Source organism: Physeter macrocephalus, unplaced genomic scaffold (assembly GCF_002837175.3).
Source record: "Physeter macrocephalus isolate SW-GA unplaced genomic scaffold, ASM283717v5 random_1659, whole genome shotgun sequence".
Taxonomy (NCBI): domain Eukaryota; kingdom Metazoa; phylum Chordata; class Mammalia; order Artiodactyla; family Physeteridae; genus Physeter; species Physeter macrocephalus.
Genome location: NW_021146606.1, coordinates 1 through 12421, shown reverse-complemented (window position 1 = coordinate 12421; position 12421 = coordinate 1).

The window sequence follows — 12421 nt, the reverse complement described above, 5'->3', positions numbered from 1 at the left end:
TTTCTACACAGCGACGGGTCAGGGCCTTGTCACTGTCCATTGGTCCCTGGTGGTCTGGTGGCTAGGATTCAGTGCTCTCACTGCCACTGCGAGACCTCAATCTCTGGCCGGGAACCGAAATCCTGCTTCAAGCCGCTGCAGGCTGAGGCCACCGGAGAGCAAGGCCACCAATAGGGTTCAGCGGTCAGACCAGGAGGGGCCTCCCCCCGCCCTACTTTGGACAGCCCAACAGTCTGGGTGACACTGCCAGGGAAAGCATTGCCATCCTCCATGAAAACAAAAGGGCAGCAGGACTTCCCTGGTGGCACAGTGGTTAAGACTCTGTGCTCCCAATGCAGGGGGCCCAGGTCCAATCCCTGGTCAGGGATGTAGATCCCACATGCTGCAACTAAGAGTTTGCATGCCACAACAAAGGAGCTGGCAAGCTGCAACTAAGGAGCCCACAAGCCACAACTAAGACCGAGTGCAACCAAATTTAAAAAAAAAAGGGGGGGGTGCATCTTTGATTTTAAAGTGCAGTTTTCTGATATCAGCACCCCTTTTTTCTGTCTGTCCCACGGTGTGAGCCCTGCAGGCTCTGCCATCCACCACCTCCAGTCCGGGCAGCTCGGCTCACTTGGGTGGTCAGCCCCCAGGTGAGCTGTGTCAGGGAAGCGGAGCTTTATTTTCAGTAGCACCCCTGTGCGAATACATCCAACCACGGAGGTGCCACGTGTCTTCAGAAGGGGCCCGAGCCCCTGCTGATTCAATCTCCTACTTCCATCCCTTGGGAGCAGCAGAGGCTGAGACCACCTGCTGTGTGTCAGGGGAAGGAAAGGGCCTCACTGGAACCACACACGGAGGCTCTCGTCACTGGTTGTGATCACGACCAGCCGAGCAACTGTCCCAAAGCTGGACAGCAAACCAGGCCACCTGTCCATGCTCTGGAGGACAGTTTCGGATGAGCTGCCCTGAGCTTGGAGAGCCCATGCCACCTTCTCTATTAGCCCAAAAGATGCAGGGACCTCATTTTATCTTCAGTAACTGTGGTCTCAGGACACTAAATGTCAGAGAGGGTGAGAGGGTAGACAGACACCTATGCAAGATCTTTATGCTAAAAGCTATAAACCACTAATAAAATAAATCAAAGAAGATCTAAATAAGTGGAGAGAAATACTGTGTTCATGGATTGATAGACCCAGTATAGTTAAGATGGCAGTTCTCCCCAAATGGATCCACAGATTCAGTCTCAAAGACCCTAGCAGGATTTTTCAGGGCGGGGGGGGGGCTAGAAATTGACAAAGCTAAATTTTATTATTTATTTATTACAAAAAAATTTTTGGCCCACCTTGCGGCTTGCGGGATCTTAGTTGCTCAACCAGGGATTGAACCCGCACCCTCTGCAGTGAAAGCACAGATTCCTAACCACTGGACTACCAGGGAATTCCCAAAGCTAAATTTTGCATGGAAATTTAAAGGAATTAGAATAGTCAAAACAATTTTGAGGGCTTCCCTGGTGGCGCAGTGGTTAAGAATCTGCCTGCCATTGCAGGGGACACGGGTTCGGGCCCTTAAAGGAATTAGAATAGTCAAAACAATTTTGAGGGCTTCCCTGGTGGCGCAGTGGTTAAGAATCTGCCTGCCATTGCAGGGGACACGGGTTCGAGCCCTGGTCCTGGAAGATCCCACATGCCGCAGAGCAACTAAGCCCGCGAGCCACAACTACTGAAGCCCACGCGCCTAGAGCCCATGCTCCCCAACAAGAGAAGCCACCGCAATGAGAAGCCCATGCACCGCAACTAGGGAGAGCCTGCGCACAGCAATGAAGACCCAATGCAGCCAAAAATAAATAAATAAATAAATAAAAATTTTTTTAAAAAAAATTTTGAACAAAAGGAACAAAGTTGGAGGACTCACACTACCCAATTTCAAGACTTACTATATATTTAAAGTAGTCAAGACAGTGTGATACTGGTATAAAAATATACAACAGAAAAATGGAACAGAACTGAGATGAGAAAACCACACAAATATGGCCAATTGATTTTTGTTGTTGTTTTTTAAAAGATTTATTATTTACTTATTTTTGGCTGTGTCGGGTCTTAGTTGCGGCACGTGGGGTCTTCATTGTGGCATGCAGGATCTTTAGTTGTGGCATGTGGGCTCTTTGTTGCAGCTCAAGGCCTTCTCCCAAGTTGTGGCGTGTGGTTTTTCTCTTCTCTAGTTGTGGTGCACAGGCTCCAGGGAGGGTGGGCTCTGTAGTTGTGGCGCGGGTTCCAGAGAGTGTGGGCTCTGCAGTCTGTGGCACACGGCCTCTCTAGTTGAGGCATGCGAGCTCAGTAGATGTGGTGTGTGGGCCTAGTTGCCCCGTGGCATGTGGGATCCTAGTTCCCTGACCAGGGATCGAACCTGCGTCCCCTGCATTGGAAGGCAGATTCTTTACCACTGGACCACCAGGGAAGTCCCTGGCCAAGTGATTTTTGACAAAGGTACAAATCAGTGCAATAGAGAAAGCATACACTTTTAAAACAGCTTGTAACAGCTGGGCATCCCTACGCAAAAGTAGTGAACCTCAGTCCATACCTCGTGTTATATAAGAAATTAACTCAGGGACTTCCCTGGTGGTCCAGTGGGTAAAACTCCATGCTCCCAATGCAGGGGGCCCAGGTTTGATCCCTGGTTGGGGAACTAGATCCCTCATGCATGCCACAACTAAGAGTTTGCATGCTGCAATTAAGAGCCCACATGCCACAGCAAAGATCCCGCAAGCCGCAACTAAGACCCAGAGCAGCCTAAATAAATAAATAACTAAATAATAAAAAAGAAATTAACTCAAAATGGGTCACAGTCATAAATGTAAAACTAAAACTTCTATAAGAAAACACAAAAGAAAATCTTTGTAACCTTAGGCAAAGAGTTCGGCAATGATTTCTTATATACAACACCAAAAACATGGTCTATAAAAGAATAAATTGATAAATTGGACTTCTTCAAAATTAAAAACATCAGCTCTTTGAAAGATACCTAATAAAATGGAAAGAAAACCCACGGACTGGGAGAAAATATTTGCAAAACACATTTCTAATAAAGGACTTGGATCTAGAATATATTTAAACATCCTCAAGACTAGATAATAAGAAAACAAACAACTTAAAAAAATTTTAATGGGCAAAAGAGTTGAAAGACACTCACCAAAGAGAATACCATGAAGATGGCAAATGAGCACAGAAAAAGATGTTCAACCTCATCAGTTGTTAGGAAATGCAAATTGAAATTACAATGAGAGATCACTGCATACCTATTAAAATGGCTAATATTGAGAAAAACAAAATTTAAAAATACTGACAATACCAAGTGCTGGTGAGGACACAGAACAACTGTACCCCTCATAGGCTGCTGGTGAGAATGAAAAATGGTCGGGTCAATTTGGAAACAGTTTGGCAGCTTCTTTTTTCTTTTTTAAAATATTTATTTATTTATTATTTATTTATTTAGGCTGCAATGGCTCTTAGCTGCGGCATGCAGGATCTTTAGTTGTGGGATGCGGACTTCTTTAGTTGCAGCACGCATGCGGGATCTAGTTCCTCGACCAGGTATCGAACCCGGGCCCCCTGCGTTGGGAACACAGAGTCTTACCCACAGGACCACCAGGGAAGTCCCCGGTTTGGCAGCTTCTAATAAAGTTAAACATACACGTCATATGACCCAGCAATTCCACTCCTAGATATTTACCAAGTTCACACAAAACGCGTATCAACTGTTTATATCAGCTTTGCTCACAGATTGCCGAAGACTGGGAAGCAGCCAGACATCCCTCCAGGGGTGGTTGGACAGCCCGCTGTGGTCTGTCCATGCGCTCAGCAGGAAGAAAAGGTGAAATTGTGCACAACACAAAGGGATCTTAGAGGCTCGTGCCAAGTGCAGTAGCCAGCCCACACGCTGTTGGAGCCACTCCACGACCTTCTCAAGGGCAGACCACAGAGCCGAGGACAGATGGGTGGTCTGCAAGGCCCGGGTGCCATTCCTGCCCCAGGGCCCAGCCAATGGGGCAAGGAGCCGACAGGGGCGAGGGGTTCCAGGCCTGAGGCTGTGAGAAGAGGGGCTCCCACTGGGGCCTGGGTCCCAGCTCTTCCTCAGGAGAAGGAAACTGTCCGTCTTGGGAGTGTCACTACCTGTACTGGGTTGAATAGTGTCCCCCGAAATCCATGTCCACATGGAACCTATGAATGGAAACTTTTTTGGAAATAGAGTCTTTGCAGATGTCATCGAGCTGAGGTCACACTGAATGAGGGTGGCCCCCCGTCCAGGACTGTCTTGATAAAGATTTGGAGGCAAACAGGGAGAAGCAGAGATTGAGGTGATATTGCCACAAGCCAAGGGACAGCAAGGGTGCCAGCAACACCTGAGCTGGAAGGCTCAAGGACAGATCTTCCCCGGGAGTCTTGGCGGGGGCGGGGGGAGTGCAGCCCTGCTGACACCTTGATTTCGGACCTCTGACCTCCAGGATGGGGAGAGTGTGCATATCTGCTGTTTTAGGCCATCCCCCACTGCCGCCCCAGTTTGTGATAGTTGTGAGAGCAGCCCTAGGAAATGCTGCCCCATCAACAGCAACATACCTCCTCCCTCCACGGCCCCCTCCCACCCTGTGCTCCAGATGGCGCTCCAGACAGAAGCTCAGGGCCCCCGCAGGTCTGACAACATGGGCTTTTGCCTCTCAGACACCAGGCCAACAGGACACTCTTTAAGCCCATGGCCACTCAGCAGTGGTCTACCTTCTAGATTTTACTTCCAGATGGAGTTTCTCCACCTGAGAGAGAATTTAATATTCTTCACACTTATCAATTAATTTTTCCTGTTAAGATAATAACTTTTAACCTTACATATCAGGGTCAACTAGAGTTTAATATGTGTAGTTACGATTCTACCTCTGTAAACTTTTTTTGCTTTTATTTAATTTTTTTTTTTTTTTTTTTTTTTCGGTACGCGGGCCTCTCACTGTTGTGGCCTCTCCCGTTGCGGAGCACAGGCTCCAGACGCGCAGGCTCAGCGGCCACGGCTCACGGGCCCAGACGCTCCGCGGCATGTGGGACCTTCCCGGACCGGGGCACGAACCCGTGTCCCCTGCATCGGCAGGCGGACTCTCAACCACTGCGCCACCAGGGAAGCACTGCTTTTATTTTTAATCAAACAAAATGCCAGTCCTGTCACGAGTCACCATAAGATTCAAATTCATGAGTAAACTCAGCTGAGTCACATTTAGGGGAGGGTAATTCATTAATTATTAGCTTCAAGAGGTTGGAATACACAACTCGTATAAGCAGAAAAACAGCCTGAGTGTCACTTTGGCTGAGGAAACCCCAGGATCAGTTAAAAGGCCTGCGTGGTTCTCCACCAACAGCTTTATGGCACAGTCTCCCAAGAGATGGCCAGCAGCAGGTGGTTTCGGGTGGGAAAGGCCAGCATCCAGAGAAAGATTAAGAAGCCAGGCACAGAGTCCCGGGGCTGGAACTGCTGTGATTGGCTGCTGGGCACAGCACAGATGCCAGGACAGGTACCTTCAAAGACTGGGGGCCCTGATGTTTTCCATCTCTTAATTCTAGAAGCATGCCAATCTCTCTCTCTACCCGCCAAGTCTTAGAAAACAAGTCACGCTGTAAGGCCCCATTAACCAAAATCCCAGGTCTGTTGCACTCAAGTCAGAAGTCCCCACAGCAGCCTGAAGGTGACAGGGGCCTGGGTACCAGATTCTAGACTTTGCAACATGTTAAAAAGAGGTTAAGACCTAGAATGCCAAAACCACTTAAGAAAATACAAACCACGGGGCCAAATTCTCAGAAATGTAATTGATTACCATTATAAAGTCCCCAAAAGGCAAAGCATGCTGTGACAAAAATAAGACCACCTAAAAAGACAAGTTGTTCATATTAGCAGACTGATGAAATGCTGGAGGCATCTTAAGCCAGAGCGGTGCAGTCAGACCAGCTTCAGGAGCCCCTGGAGGCCCCGCAAACGGGTGGGTGGACAGGCAATCTTGCTCCTGGAGAGAAGGAGGGGGAAGGCAACCCAGGTCCAGTGGGGAATTTGGTTGAGGCCTCCAAGGAGGCAAGCCCACTTCTGAAGAAGGTAAACCCTGAAGATGTCACTGAAGCTATTATCTTATATCAGGACCCCTTTAAATTGTCTTGTTTGTGGATCTGACAAAATCTACATAACGGATATTTTTAGGTCCAAACCCTTCCGGTGCTGCAGCTCTTCTGCTTTTGCTTATACACAATTCACTCTTTGTAGCTAATTAAGCTAAAGAAGCCTGGAAAGTTTGAAACAAAGGTTCAAAACAATCTCTTAATGTGAAGTGAACCCACAGCCTGCAAATGCTTGGTGACACACCAGCCACTTCCCCATGCCTTGCTGCTTCTCTTCAACCCACATAACCGGCCACATCGAACCTGAGCTCCTGGGCCAGCAAGGAGTGAGCAGGTGCGGCTGGCAGGACCCAGGCAGGACCTCGAGGCTGTGCCTGCCCGGCCGTGCTCACCCTGCAGCCACTCAGGCGTCCTGTGCCAGTGACAGCGGACACAAGGGGTGGTAGGTGGGCCTCTGGCCCCAGTAGCTGAGTCTCTGTCTGGGAGGAACCTGGGCTGGCCGGTTCTGAGTCCCTCCCTGCCTGTCACCTGAAATCAGGTTCGCCTTGGGCTGAGGGCTGCAGGGGTTAGAGGTGAGACTAAAGGGGATGTCACCACCGCAGAAAGGAGACCCCACAGGACACAGGGGAAGTAGGGCTGATTCAAGGTCTTTTAAAGAGAAAATCTCATATAAATGCAATTTTATCATTTTCAAATACATGGAAGTATTTATGACATAATTTTAAAAACCCAACGCATTAAATTTATTGAGTGTTCACAAGTGGTACCGAGGGAGGTGAAGGAGTTACACCAAGAAGAAGTAGGATAAAACACGACTCAACTCTCAGTTCAAACTTGAAAGTGATGACTTTATAAATCGTGTTTTGAATCTTCAAGTGGTTGCCCAGGGAAACTGGCAGAGTAGCTTTAAGCTGCCTGCAGCATCTAGAAGGCAGCGGGAGAGTGCGTGAATCTCCTGGTGGAAAGACTGTCAAAGGCAAAGAGGACAAATAACCTATCTCACGAGCTGATTCTTCTATACTCTCAAGAAGTGGGAGTTATTATTTTTATCTCTTGGCAAAAATGAAACTGAGAAAGAAAGATGGGATCTTCCTGCTGGGAAAAGGAAGCTGGAGAAATAGCCAAAAGAGAGTTGGAGAAACAGTGAGTCTCCTGCTGGGAAAAAAAGTAGGAGGTGAGAGATTGCAGCCTTTGGTGTCAGTTTGATCCACTTCCCTCTCCCATCACTAATGAAATGAGCAAAATGTAGAAACTCGGCAATCAGGGAAGGAAAGGGTATGGACCTGGTTCCGGGAACACCCCAGCTGGAGCCCAGGGGAGACCCAGGATTAACAGAAGGCAGAGCCCAGCTGCTGAGGCCTTCTTTCTTTCCTTCCTTTTTTTTCTTTTTTACATCGTAAAGTACCGAGCTGATCTCCGTGTGCTATGCTGCTGCTTCCCACTAGCTAACTACTTTACATTCGGTAGTGCGTATATATATCGATGCTACTCTCACTTCGCCCCAGCTTCCCGCTCCCACCCCCTGTCCTCAAGTCCATTCTCTATGTCTACATCTTTATTCCTGCCCTGCAACTAGGTTCACCAGTACCTTTTTTTTTAGATTCCATATATATATGCATTAGCATACGGTATTTGTTTTTCTCTTTCTGACTTACTTCACTCTGTATAACAGACTCTAGGTCCATCCATGACGCCTTCTTTCCACTTCTGCCTGGAGCAGGACTTCCGAGGGGAGAGGAGGCGGGACTGGGCACCAACCCACCAGACAGAAGTGAGGCTCCAGAGCCAGCAGGGGCCTGGCAGGACCAGGAGTGTGCACGTCACCCGTGGGAGGGGAGGACAGCTCCCTGGGTGACGGGCCACCCGGCAAGGGGTCTGCGCAGCCCACACTCCCCATCCTGCTCTTCCTGGAGCTCAGGTTACAGGACAGGGTCAGGAACTCAAGAGCCCCTCCCTCCATGAGTAGGCTGAGAGGAAAACAGAAGGTCCAGCTTGGAGAAGCCAGGCCTCACCAGACTCCGTCAGAGCACAGAATACGTGCAGGCGGATCTGCCTGGGTGTGAGCAAGACGCAGGGAAATGCAGCAGCGCCACCTGCAAGCAAGCACAGGGCAGACCCACCTGCAAAGGAGAAAGCATGCAGGTGGGAGGCTGTGCGGTCCCTGGGCCGCGACAAGGGTGACAGAGCAATGCCGGGAAAGGGGGTCTCCCACTGCATATCTACTTGGAAAAGAATGTGTCTTGACCCCTCCCCTCCATCCCTCATCCCAGCGGGATGGCAGCCACCAACGTCAGAGGTAAGACGGTGGAGCCTCAGGGGACAGCCCCACCCTGGGACAGGCAGAGACTTGTTCAACACACCCAGAGTCCCTGCCATGAACACCCATCATTTATTTGGACTGTGTTAAAATGAAGGTCTTCTGTTTTTAGAAATACTATTAATGGGGTGAAAGGCAACACAGACGAGCGTAGATACTCATAATACGTATTTCTGACAAGGGATTCACAGCCAGAATACATTTTTCAAACACTCCTTCTGACCAGTAAAATAAATTCAACCTAATGAAAAATGGACAAAGGTGTTCAATCTCATTAGTCATCAGAAAAATGCAAATTCAACTACACTATACTTTCCAGAACGGCTAGAATGCAAAACAGCAAGAACCAAACGTTGGTGTGGATGTGGGCAAACAGAACTCCCGATCTTTGCAGTGAGAGTGTAAACTGAAAACAATTTGGAGTATCTTCTTAAGTTAAACATATGCATACCATAATACTCAGCCATCCCAGGTTTAGGTCTATTCTGACAGAAACGCATCTTTTGTACTCTAAAGACGCACAGTGGGAATGTTCACAGCAGGACGAATCACAACAGCCAGAAAGTGGAAACCACAGAAATGCCAACCCCAGCATGATGGGTAAATAAACAGATCGCAGTACGTTCACACCAGGGATATCATAAACCTTCCGCAGCCATACACAACCCAGCAGAGTCTCACACGACGGGAACAAGAGAAGCAGTCACATTACAGCTCTCACTTTTACACAGAATGAATGAGACAAAAGTGGCCCATGTTGTCAGAAGCCAGGCCAGCGGTGACGCTGCAGGGTGTCATGGCTGGGGGAGGGCTGGGGGCCCAGGGGCCTGTTGGTGTTGTGCTTCCTGGGTGCTGGTTGCATGGGCGTGTTAGCTTTGTGAAAATTCACTGAGCTATGCAATTACAATAGGTACACTTACCTATATGTAAATCATACTTCCATAAAAAGCTTAAAAAGGAAGGGAAAAGAGATAGAACCTAACTTAAAAGGAAATATGACCCCAGGAGCAGAAGGAAATTCATCCCAGTTACTTCATGCAATGGAACAACCTAATAAAAACATGCTGTTGGTAAAATAAGAGTTCAAAGGAGAGTTTTTAATCAAATGAATTTTTAAAGAATTCTTTAAAAATTGAAAAAAAGGAAAATTGTAAAAGTAAGGAAAAATTAGACACCAAAAGGACATCAATACTGAATTAACAAATAAGTTAGAACAGCTAGAAACAGTTTGCTAAAATAAAAATTACCAATAAATAGGAAAGCCTTGAGAGTACCACAGAAATGCAGAGAGAAAGACAAAAAGAACAAGGCACTTAGAAGACATGAATGGAGGACAGATAAAAACAGCCCAACATCAGAATAATCAGTGTAGTAGACAGAATAATGGCCCACCAAAGAGATCTGTGTCCTAATCCCCAGAATTTGTGGATATGTTAGGTTACATGGCAAAGAGGAATTAAGTTTGCTAGTCAGGGATGAATTGGGAGATTGGGATTGACATATATACACTAATATGTATAAAATAGATAAGTAGTAAGAACCTGCTGTATAAAAAAATAGATAAAATAAAATTCAAAGATTCAAAAAAGAAAAGTTTGCTAGTCAGGTGACCTTAAATTACAGAGATTATCCTGGATCATCCAGCGGCCCCAATGTGATCACAAGGGTTCTTAAAAGTGGAGCAGGAGGCAGAGAGTCTACATCAGAATGATGAGATGGGAGAAAGCCTCCCCACCCCCACTGCTGGCTCTGAAGGTGGGGGAGGACCCACAAGCCAAGAGACACAGGCGGATGATTCTAGAAGCTGGAAAAGGCAGGAAAACAGACTCACCCCAGCACGTCCAGAAAGGAACACAGGCCTGCCGACCTTGATTTTAGCCTATGAGACTGTGTTGACTACCGACCCCCAGAACTGGAAGAGAATAAATTTGTGTTGTTTCGAGACACTAAGTTTGTGGCAATTTGTCCAGCAGCCACAGGAAACTAATATAACTGGTGTCCCTGAAATAGAAACACCAATAAATGTAATAGAAGATGTTTTAAGGACATAAAATAAGTTTCCCTAAAATTAAAAAAGAAATCTGCAAATTGAAAGAGTACTCAGTGTACCAGGAGTTCAAAATGAAGCATTCAGCTCTGAGACATGGTCTGGTTAAGCTCATGAAATGAAGCAAAAAGAAGGAATCCGTCAGAAATTCATGAAGAAAATGCAAATCACCTACATGGGAAAAAAAATCAGCTGACTTCAGGCTTCCCCACATCCAATGGCAGAGGGTTGTGGAGCAATGCTTACAAAGGGTAGAGGGAAAGAAAACAGAAGCTAAGAATATTACACCCAACCAAGATACTGTTCAAAGATACAGTCAATGGACAGACACTGTCAGACATGAAAATGCTCAGGTAATACTCACGAGCCCTTCCTGAAAAATGATTGAAAATGAAATTAGCTAATTAGACAGCAAAATAAAAGGACTATCAGTGAGCACAGAGTTCTCTGAGATGTTGAATTAACACTGAGCAATTGTGGGCACTGTAGCTATGATACAGAATTGGGTGTTAGGAACTTGGGCAACGTGAACATAACAGCACAGGCCGAAAACTCAGGTGGCGGGTGGCGGAGGATGGGTTGTGAGACTGAAATGCCCTCACCTTTCCTGCCAGAAGCACCCACATTGCTTCAAAGTGAAACGTATCTTTAAAATAATAATGATGATGATACCAATTTCTTACAATTTTTCATAATCTCTTTTCTTAATCCAAGAAGAATCTTTCTGTAAATCAAAAACCCACATAGGGCACATCTATCATATCGGGTCTTTTCTGCAGTGTCTCAAGCCAAGCTGACAACAAAACCTTTCGTGGAAAGTGTCTTTTTAGCCTAAATCCTCCCTCTGTGTCAAGGAAAAACCTTGAGAAGAAAGCGCTAACTAGTTGTTAGCAGCCTTGGTTCAGCACATAGAATGAAAGTAATGAAGCAGAAGCACCCAGCCTCTGTTCACACCAGCCAGAAGGACCTCCTTTTATAAACATTTGTCCACATTCCTCCTATTTGCCCCCGCACTGTTCACCCACTACAGAACAGAAAACGTTCCACAGCCTGTTCCCCCAAACATCCACAGCGCTTTATTTGCTGAATGTTTTGTTACTCCACCTCTGGCCCATCCATTCGCTGAACCCCAGTCCCAGAGGTCACAGCCGTGAAGGAAACAGACACAGCCCCCACCTCCCACCCCAGTTGAAACCCAGCGCTGCGCTGTCCAGCAGAACTCTGCCGTCTCACAAGTGGCTGTCCAGCACTTAAAATGTGGCTAATGCACACTTTTAGTTGTATTTCATTTTAACTACGTGTGCTTTAAATGTAAAAAGCCACACATGTGGTTAATGGCATCATCTTGGACGGCACGGTTCTAGAATCAGAATCTGCATTTTCATAGGACTGGGGATGAATCTTACTGTGCACTGCATTGTGAGGATGGATCCAGGTTTTCACCATCAGCTCATGCCCCCCATCTCAAACCTTCCCCAACTCAGTTTGCCACCCACTGTCTTCTCAATCCTACCCTGCCTGATCAGGACAGGAAGCACCCCCAGGCTGGCTTGAACATGAAGACTCCAGTCCCTTGGCTGCCCTTTTCGGCTCCCCAGGAACCAGACTACAAGCCCAAGAGCAGAAGCGTCTGTGTTGGAAATGTGGCTCCCGCCCCTGAGATGACAGCTCAAAGGTCTCCTTCCACAGCCACTCATTCTGCACCATCCAAGCAGCCTGTGGTGGGTAAAGACTTGTGGGACCGCAGGACACCTGGTTGTCCTCCCACCTCCTGGCCCAAGTACCTGCCCACGCACTTTCCTCTCTGCCCCGCTTCTTTTCCTCCTAATGTCCACCCCCTCTCAGGAGCTGCTGCTCTCAAACCACAAACTTCGGGGACACCCTGCCGGCTGCCCTCTGGGCGCTCTGGCCTCCCCTCACCCTGGGACCCACTCT